Below are 7,637 nucleotides of genomic sequence, written 5' to 3'. Positions count from 1 at the left end.
GACAGTAGCCATTAAGATAGTTATGAAGAGCATTGGGAGAGGCAAATATTAAACAGCAATTATTGAACATTCCCTGCTTGCTTTGAAGCATTTGAATAATATCCTATTGGTTCAAAATTAACATAAAATGTAAAGTTGACAATTGGAATTCAGACCCTGCCCATAAGCATGTTGAAGAAAGAGTAGGAGACACTCATTTGCAAAGAGCTGATGATCCTCTTGACTCTTTATCAGTAATCAAAATGTATCTTTTTTCTTATTATTTTTTGAGACAGAGGCAGAGAGAGAGAAAGAGAGAGAGAGAAAGAATATCAGCAAGGAAGAGGGGTAGGGGGGAAGAGAAAGAGAACCCTAAGCAGGCTCCATGCTCAGTGCAGAGCACTCAAGCACTCGAGGCTTGATCCCACACTCTTGGGATCATGACCTGAGCCAAAACCAAGAGTCAAATCTTCAACTGACTGAACCACTCAGGTACTTCTCAAAATGTCTCGTTAATAAAATTTTGTGTACTTACAGGCAAATAAACAAAATGGCTATCAACATGTACTGCTCCCTAGTTATTAGATAGCAATTTTCTGACTATCGGTTTAGATTAAGCTCTTACTACTTAGAGCTTCTTGTTTTGATATATGTGGACAAAAATTTTTCCTGGATTTTTCTAATTCTCATTCCATATACCTCCCTTGAATGAGCTCACCCACACCCGTAGCATCAGCAATCTTCAGTGCACTATCTCCCAATTGTCTAAATTCTACAGGATCATATATACAACATGGGTGCTATATTCTTCAAAAATCTTTAATATATTTTGCTCTCACTCTCACTCTTATTCTAACATAAACACATACACATACATACACATACACACACTCTCCTTCCTTCTTTTTCCCCAACCACAATCCCATCCCAGCCTGGTTGCAGAAATCATTACAACCCATCATTTACTTCAAGCAAAATATTATGAAAGTGAATTTGTAAAAGACTTTCCTTCAGATCCTCAACAGGTACAAAAAATATCACACAGATATTAGATATAGTTTGGTACTGAAGGATATCCTTTTTGGCAGTTGGAAGATGGAGATAGGGAGAGATATAAAGGGATATGGAGAGACAAGGAGGGATGTAAGAAAATTCCAGGTTTTCAAGTCTTTATGTGAGTCTATTATGCCTGAAGAGAATTAATATAACCTCCAGTTTACTAATAAAACATTATGCAAAATCTGTGCTATTTGGAAAGACTATTATAAGCCTTAGTAACTCAAAATTTTTAAACTTAATCCTCTTAATCTATGTTGTTCAAATTTTGAAAGAAGGAAAAAGAGGAAGAAAAGTTCCAAATTACAGTGCTGTATTTCTTGATACTTTTCTCAATTTTTCCTACATGATAGTGATTAATGATCCCTGACTTTGGCTGTCTCTTATCAAGTTCCTTCAGGTCCTGATTTAGAAAGTGAAGCTTAACCTTTCTACTGTTGATCAAGGGTATGGGTAACCTTCTGGATAATGACAGACTACAAATGAGTATTCCTTTAACTGAAAAGATAAAGGCTGAGCAGTAAGATAAAGACTTTTAAAATCATGAAGTTTATGGATAGGGTAGACATGAACTTATTCCTAAAATTTTAGTCTGCTAAAATCAGGAGCACTTCTACAGAATTACTTAAAAATAACAGTAAAACTGTTAAATTGAACATCATCTATTTATACGGAACAATAAATAGTAGTTCATGCAAATAAAGAAATACATTATTTTAGATACACATAGATTATTAATCTATATATTACTATGGCAGTAAAATAATGTTTAGAAATATATCTCTAAATGTAGAGATCCATAAATTAGGGGGATTTGTACTTCATCTATACTTAAAGTATCTAACTCTATAGAATATTTTGTTAATATTAAGTAGCATATATTTGATAACCAATATCTTCATGAATTTCCACGTCATCCTTACTTAGGGGCCATGCTAATCTTCCCTATATTGTTCCAATTTTAGTGTATGTGTTGGCAAACAAGCAGTATAAAAGATATCTTTTATTTAAAAAAAAGTTTACAAAAAAGTTTGTGTTCTGCATATTAAACATGAGGCCTAGAGGTCTGAATGCTCTAAACTTTCCCTTCCGACCTTCACATATACTCAGTGGAAATCTGCAGGCTCTGAAAAGCCCTCCCCATTGCCAGTCTCATGATAACTTCCTCACCCCGACCTGGAACACTTACCAAATCACCACTTGTACTTGCTGTGTAACCAATAAACAAACAAACAAACAAAAAGACACAGCTGTTCTTACTTATCAGCCAAGTGAACACATGCTAGAGGAAGAAATGTCCTCAGTAGTTCACTAATGGGGGGAAAATGTAGGCTTTGCAGTTCTAGAATGGTGGGGAGTCTGTGGTGGCTGTGCTTATTAAGGTGCTTATTAAGGAGTAAAATGTAGCATTCTGGATTGAAAACAATGTCAAAGGGCAACACACAGTAGTTTAAACATTTGTTATTGGTCATGAAAAGTCTTCAGTTAGGGGCGCCTGGGTGGCTCAGTCGGTTGGGTGTCCAACTCTTGGTTTAGGAGCAGGTCATGATGTCACAGTTTGTGAGATCAAGCCCCTCATCGGGCTCCACGCTGTCAGTGTCCCTTCCCCGCTCATGTTCTTTTTCTCAAAATAAAGAAACTTAAGGAAAAAAAAGTCTTCAGTCAGATCCACTAAGAACCTGGCAAACTTGAAAGAACTCTATTTGTCTATTCCTTTAATAATTTTATCTGGTTACGGCAAACACAGTGTCCCATTTTGATATCTCCTCAGTAAGCTTACACTATTTGAAAGCTTTTATTTTACACATTTATTCCTCTTAAATTGATCTCCAAAATAAACCCCAAACAGTCAGGTTACTCCTTATCACTTGGTTTTAAGGTCTTAATTTGATCTCATTCTTAGGTCCTAAAGCCCTCAGGAAATCATTGTCAGTTCTTATCAAAATTCCCTATTCCCTCAACTTTTCCTCACTAGTTTAGAAATTTTTCTTTTCCTTCTTGCTCAAATTAAAACCTGACTCTTTCCTGATGATTCTGTATTGCTAAGTTTCCTTGGCAGGTAGATGTTTCTCTCATACAACCTTACCATTGGGCTTTTAAGTGTCCCCTGTGCTCATATTATCTCTCTTAGCCCATTTTCCTTGTCCTCCTAAGAACCCCATGTTTAGAATCTCATGTCAACAGATAATGTAGTAGATGGAGTAGTCTACCCCCACACTGGCTCTGGGTTGGCACCGATTCTTTGCTTTAGCCAGTAAGACAACTGTAAACATGATGCAAGCAGAGTCTTAACTTTTTTCTTGCACATAGGACTCACTCTATCTTGCTGCTTATGGGAACCTTGCACCCACTAGTAGTAGGAGTGGGAAGCAGTATGTCTATAACAAAAGACCCTTCATCAAGTCATGCCTATTGCCCACGTACCGCTATCCAAATTCTAGACATGTGAGTCTGTCTTAGATCACCTATCACAAGCTCATCTAGTAGTAGGTAATCTAAGAAGACTCTCCTAGCCAACCCACAGAATCATTGAGAAATAATACTTGTTTATTGCCTTAAAATACTAATTGTGGAGAGTTTTTTTACATGGCAAAATCTAACTGATACAGATTATATCACTCAACCCTAATGCTAGACTATAAGCTCCATGTGAGCAGTTGTTTGTTTGCTTTTTTCCCTGCTGCTGTTGCCCCAGTGGATGGAAATTTTTGATTTTCAATAAATTCTTTTTGAAAACAAAAAAAAAATGTTAAATGTTTTTAACAAAAATGTTAAAAATGTTTTTAGGTAAATATTGCCCTGAATTAAATATAAGGAGGGAACACACCTTTCCTTAATGGCTCACAGATCCTAAGAATATGAATATACATATTGTATAGACAATCATTTTTGTAAACTTACAATAAACTTAATTATTTTTCAAGCCTCTTTGAGATACTGTAATAATAATGATGATATGGTAATGATTAATGATACTGATTACAGTATTAGCATAATACTATAATAATTATTATTAATTGAAAAGCCCTTGATTCCTGACATTATACCATTTAATATTTAAGTGAAACGTATAAGATAGACAATACTATTACCCTTGTTTCATTAAGGAGAAGACCCGATGCTTAGTAAAATTAACCACTGATCCAAAGTTTCATAATCAGTAATAGATTTTTATATTCAAATACAAAAACGTTTTTATTCTAGGATATTAGTTAAACTTTTTCTCTAGTGTGAATCTTCTTTATATCCCTGTTTTAATAGGAGTTTTTAAGGAATAAAGATACTTAGAATATAACTGATTCAGTTTCTTACTTGGTAAGAAAATGGAGGGCAAAGAGGTCAAGTAATGCATCTAAGGGGACACAGAGAATAACGTGCCAGGAATTTACATATTTAATAAATGTGCCAGGAATTTACAGATTTAATAAACGTGCCAGGAATTTACAGATTAGAAGTATACTCACAAGTGGAAGAAGAAAAGGTATTTTCACTTACTGAAATTTTAACCTAGGTTGGGCACTGGGTAGGCACAGTTTTACATGTAACCTGGTTTATTCCTCACAGCAAAGTAGTAAGGTGCGTCTACTGGTGAGGAATCTGGGGTTCAGAATTCACTAGTATTAAAGGCCCTGTCGGAAACCTAAACTCACTTCTGTCTGAATTCTAATAGCATCTTTTGTCAATACATACCACAGCAAGTTGGGGTTAATCTTTTTCTATAATACTTTTAACAGTGTTTTCGGAAGAAAGACTATCTGAGAAAGAATATAGTTTCTATTAAAAAAGAAATATCTATGTCAGAAAACTGCTATTAAACTGGTAAACAAGAAGAATAGTATTTTTGGGAGAGAGAGAGAGAGAGAGAGAGCGTGAGCAAGTGTACGAGTGGGGTATGTGCAGATAGAGAGGTGGACAGAAGATCTGAAGCTAATACCACAGAGCCCAATGTAGGGCTCGAACTCACTGAGAAATCATGACTTGAGCCGAAATCGATGTTCAACTGGCTGAACCAGTCAGATGTCCTCAAGAGGAATAGTATTTAAGGCAAATGCCAAGTCAGAGGAGAGAAACATGTTGTTTAAAAAATAACTCGAGGGGCACCTGGTTGGCTCAGTCAGTTATGCATCCGACTTCGGCTCAGGTTATGATCTCATGCTTTGCGGGTTTGAACCCCGCATTGGGGTCTGTGTTGACAGCTCAGAGCCTGGAGCCTGCTTCAAGTTCTGTGTCTCTCTCTCTGCCTCTCCCCCACTCAAATATAAACAAACATTAAAAATAAAAACCTTAAAAAAATGATTTGAAAAGCAAATTTTGTTTCTGAAATAGATATCAGTAAGCTTCACACAGCTAATGAATATGTTAATACTAGGATATAATTTGACTTTTTGTTTTTGCAATAAAAATTACAACAAACTAATAACCTGAAAATAAAATCAAGATTCTGTTTATGTTGTCTTACCAATAAAATGATTAAGGACATCTTTTGGAACATTGGGAGGCACTTGTTCTAAGGATTATACAGAAGTGGGTAGCTGATCTAACAAAACCTGGTTTCAGGGGCCAGGCCCCCCACTCGTGCAAGTGGTGGTAAGTTCAGAGAAGGAAGCCATGGATGGGCAAGGTCTTTGGAAGATAACTGCAATTTTATTTGTCCAATAGTCCACTTCCTGAGCCAGACTGCTAATTCTTTAAATGCTGGCTATTAGTGACTGATGAAAGAAGGAAGGAAGGAGACAAGAGATGGAATAAAGTACCAGGTAGAAAGTTCAGCCCACTGGAAAGATATGACAGATCTTGGTCAGAGATAGGTCAGGATGCTGTATTATAGATGAAATATATAAAAATGCATTCATATGTAACATTAAAACACATATATTACATCCAATGAATCCTTGCTCCAGGTACTACAAGTGACAACAAAAAATCACAAGTGATTTTTAAAATTTTATGTATTAAATTATTTAAAAGAGTATCAAATTAAAGTTCAGAATTTCTCATATTTACATGGATTTAGAGTAGTGAAATGTTAAAATGCATTTTAAATATACTGATTAAAACAGCCTCAAACTAGATGAGAGTTACTATTTTACATTAACATAATGTCAACATAATTTTAATTTAAATATATTTCCATATCTTTTGATCAGAATCTTGTTAATATTCAAGTTCATTACCTCTTACTAAGGACTTACTTTATTTAGAGGTCATAGGAATATGTTAGTTGTAAACTACGCTTACGATGGTTGAAATTTCTTAATTACAATTTTTAATTGAAATATAAAATGTGCAAAAGGGGAAAAAAAAGAAATATAAAATGAGCAATGTACCAGTGGGCAGAGCAAATCTGACATGATTCTTCTGTGTATCTTTGGAGAGTGTTGTCTCTCTTCTTATTACTTGAAAACGTGGGAAGTTAATATCCTCTTCAGTACAATTTCATTTATTCTTACGATTGTAAATGTTACCCAGGAATGCTATTTTATCTGGGCTCAGTCTTAAAACCAGCGAGCTTATCTTACATGCAGAGAAACTGTGTTTTAATGTAGCATTTGTCCTAATTCTTGAAAATGATTTCCTATACAGCTTGGCTATTTTGAATCAGTATTCATGTTGTAAAAAATATTTATCGGTCTATTTTAGGGGAAAATATAACTAAGGAAATCTATGAGTTAGGTTACTAATTATGCAATTAAAGGCATATACCAAGCATTCAGGAGTTTAAAACTTTATCTTCGGGGACATACTGACAGGCAGTCAGTAACGAAATTTTCACTTAGAATCTGACCACCAAATACTGTCTTACTGACTGACAGTTCTATTATGACTTTAAGGACAGGATATAAAAAGAGTCCGTTGAACTACACATTCACCACTGCCTGCAGTTGTGGATGAGAGGAAAAGAACTTGTTAACATGGGTAGGTGGAGGTTATAGTTTCTAGGAGCTATTGGTCCAGTTCTGTCTGCAACTCAAGGACAATTGTGGTGTGTGGGGGAGAGGAAGATTAGGAAACTGAGGCAAAAACAAAGTAGAGATGACTCTTAGAAATGCAGAAGGTAACGGACTAAATAGATGAAATTGGGGCACCTAGATTTAGTCCAAAGTGGAACTACAAAGACATGCTTTGAACACCAATAGACATGTAATCAGTAGTAAACTATTCAAATTTTCTAAGCTTCAATTTCATCATCTAAAAAAGAAAAAACAAGGGAATTTTCAGGATTCTAGTAATGGGATAAGTCAACACTCTTTCTGGGTATAAACCTAAGAGTTTTAACATGATGTCTTTGCAGAGGAGCATTTTCAAAATGTGTGATATCAAAAACCATGTGTATATGTGTGCATGTGTGCACTGGTGGGGAGAAGACATCACTAAAGAGAGCTACAGAAGTGGAAGAAAAAAATGTCACCATTACTAGGATTGTTTACACTCAACCCATTTATTCCTATTACCTCATCTACTTTGGAGACCTAAACTCCGTAGAATCCTGAGCTCATGAGGAGACTACAGAGACTGCTATGGTTCTCAGATCATGAGGAAAATTTACTGACCAAATGATAGGAACAGACAATAAAATGTTTAAATCCAATGCAAAAGGGTAA

General features: G+C 35.4%; 1 non-coding gene across 1 annotated transcript; it reads right to left on the bottom strand.

Moving 5' to 3' along the window:
- Nucleotides 1-1,911: 1,911 nt before the first annotated feature.
- On the bottom strand, nt 1,912-2,019 carry LOC144237668 (U6 spliceosomal RNA). Its single transcript, XR_013336919.1, has one exon. It is a non-coding gene; the product is annotated as a U6 spliceosomal RNA (small nuclear RNA).
- Between the last annotated feature and the right edge of the window lie 5,618 nt (nt 2,020-7,637).

The sequence above is a fragment of the Crocuta crocuta genome, unplaced genomic scaffold (genome assembly GCF_008692635.1).
Source record: "Crocuta crocuta isolate KB4526 unplaced genomic scaffold, BGI_CrCroc_1.0 scaffold235, whole genome shotgun sequence".
In the NCBI taxonomy this organism is placed as follows: domain Eukaryota; kingdom Metazoa; phylum Chordata; class Mammalia; order Carnivora; family Hyaenidae; genus Crocuta; species Crocuta crocuta.
Note: the sequence above shows the minus strand (reverse complement) of the source record. Positions and strands in the feature narration are given on the sequence as shown.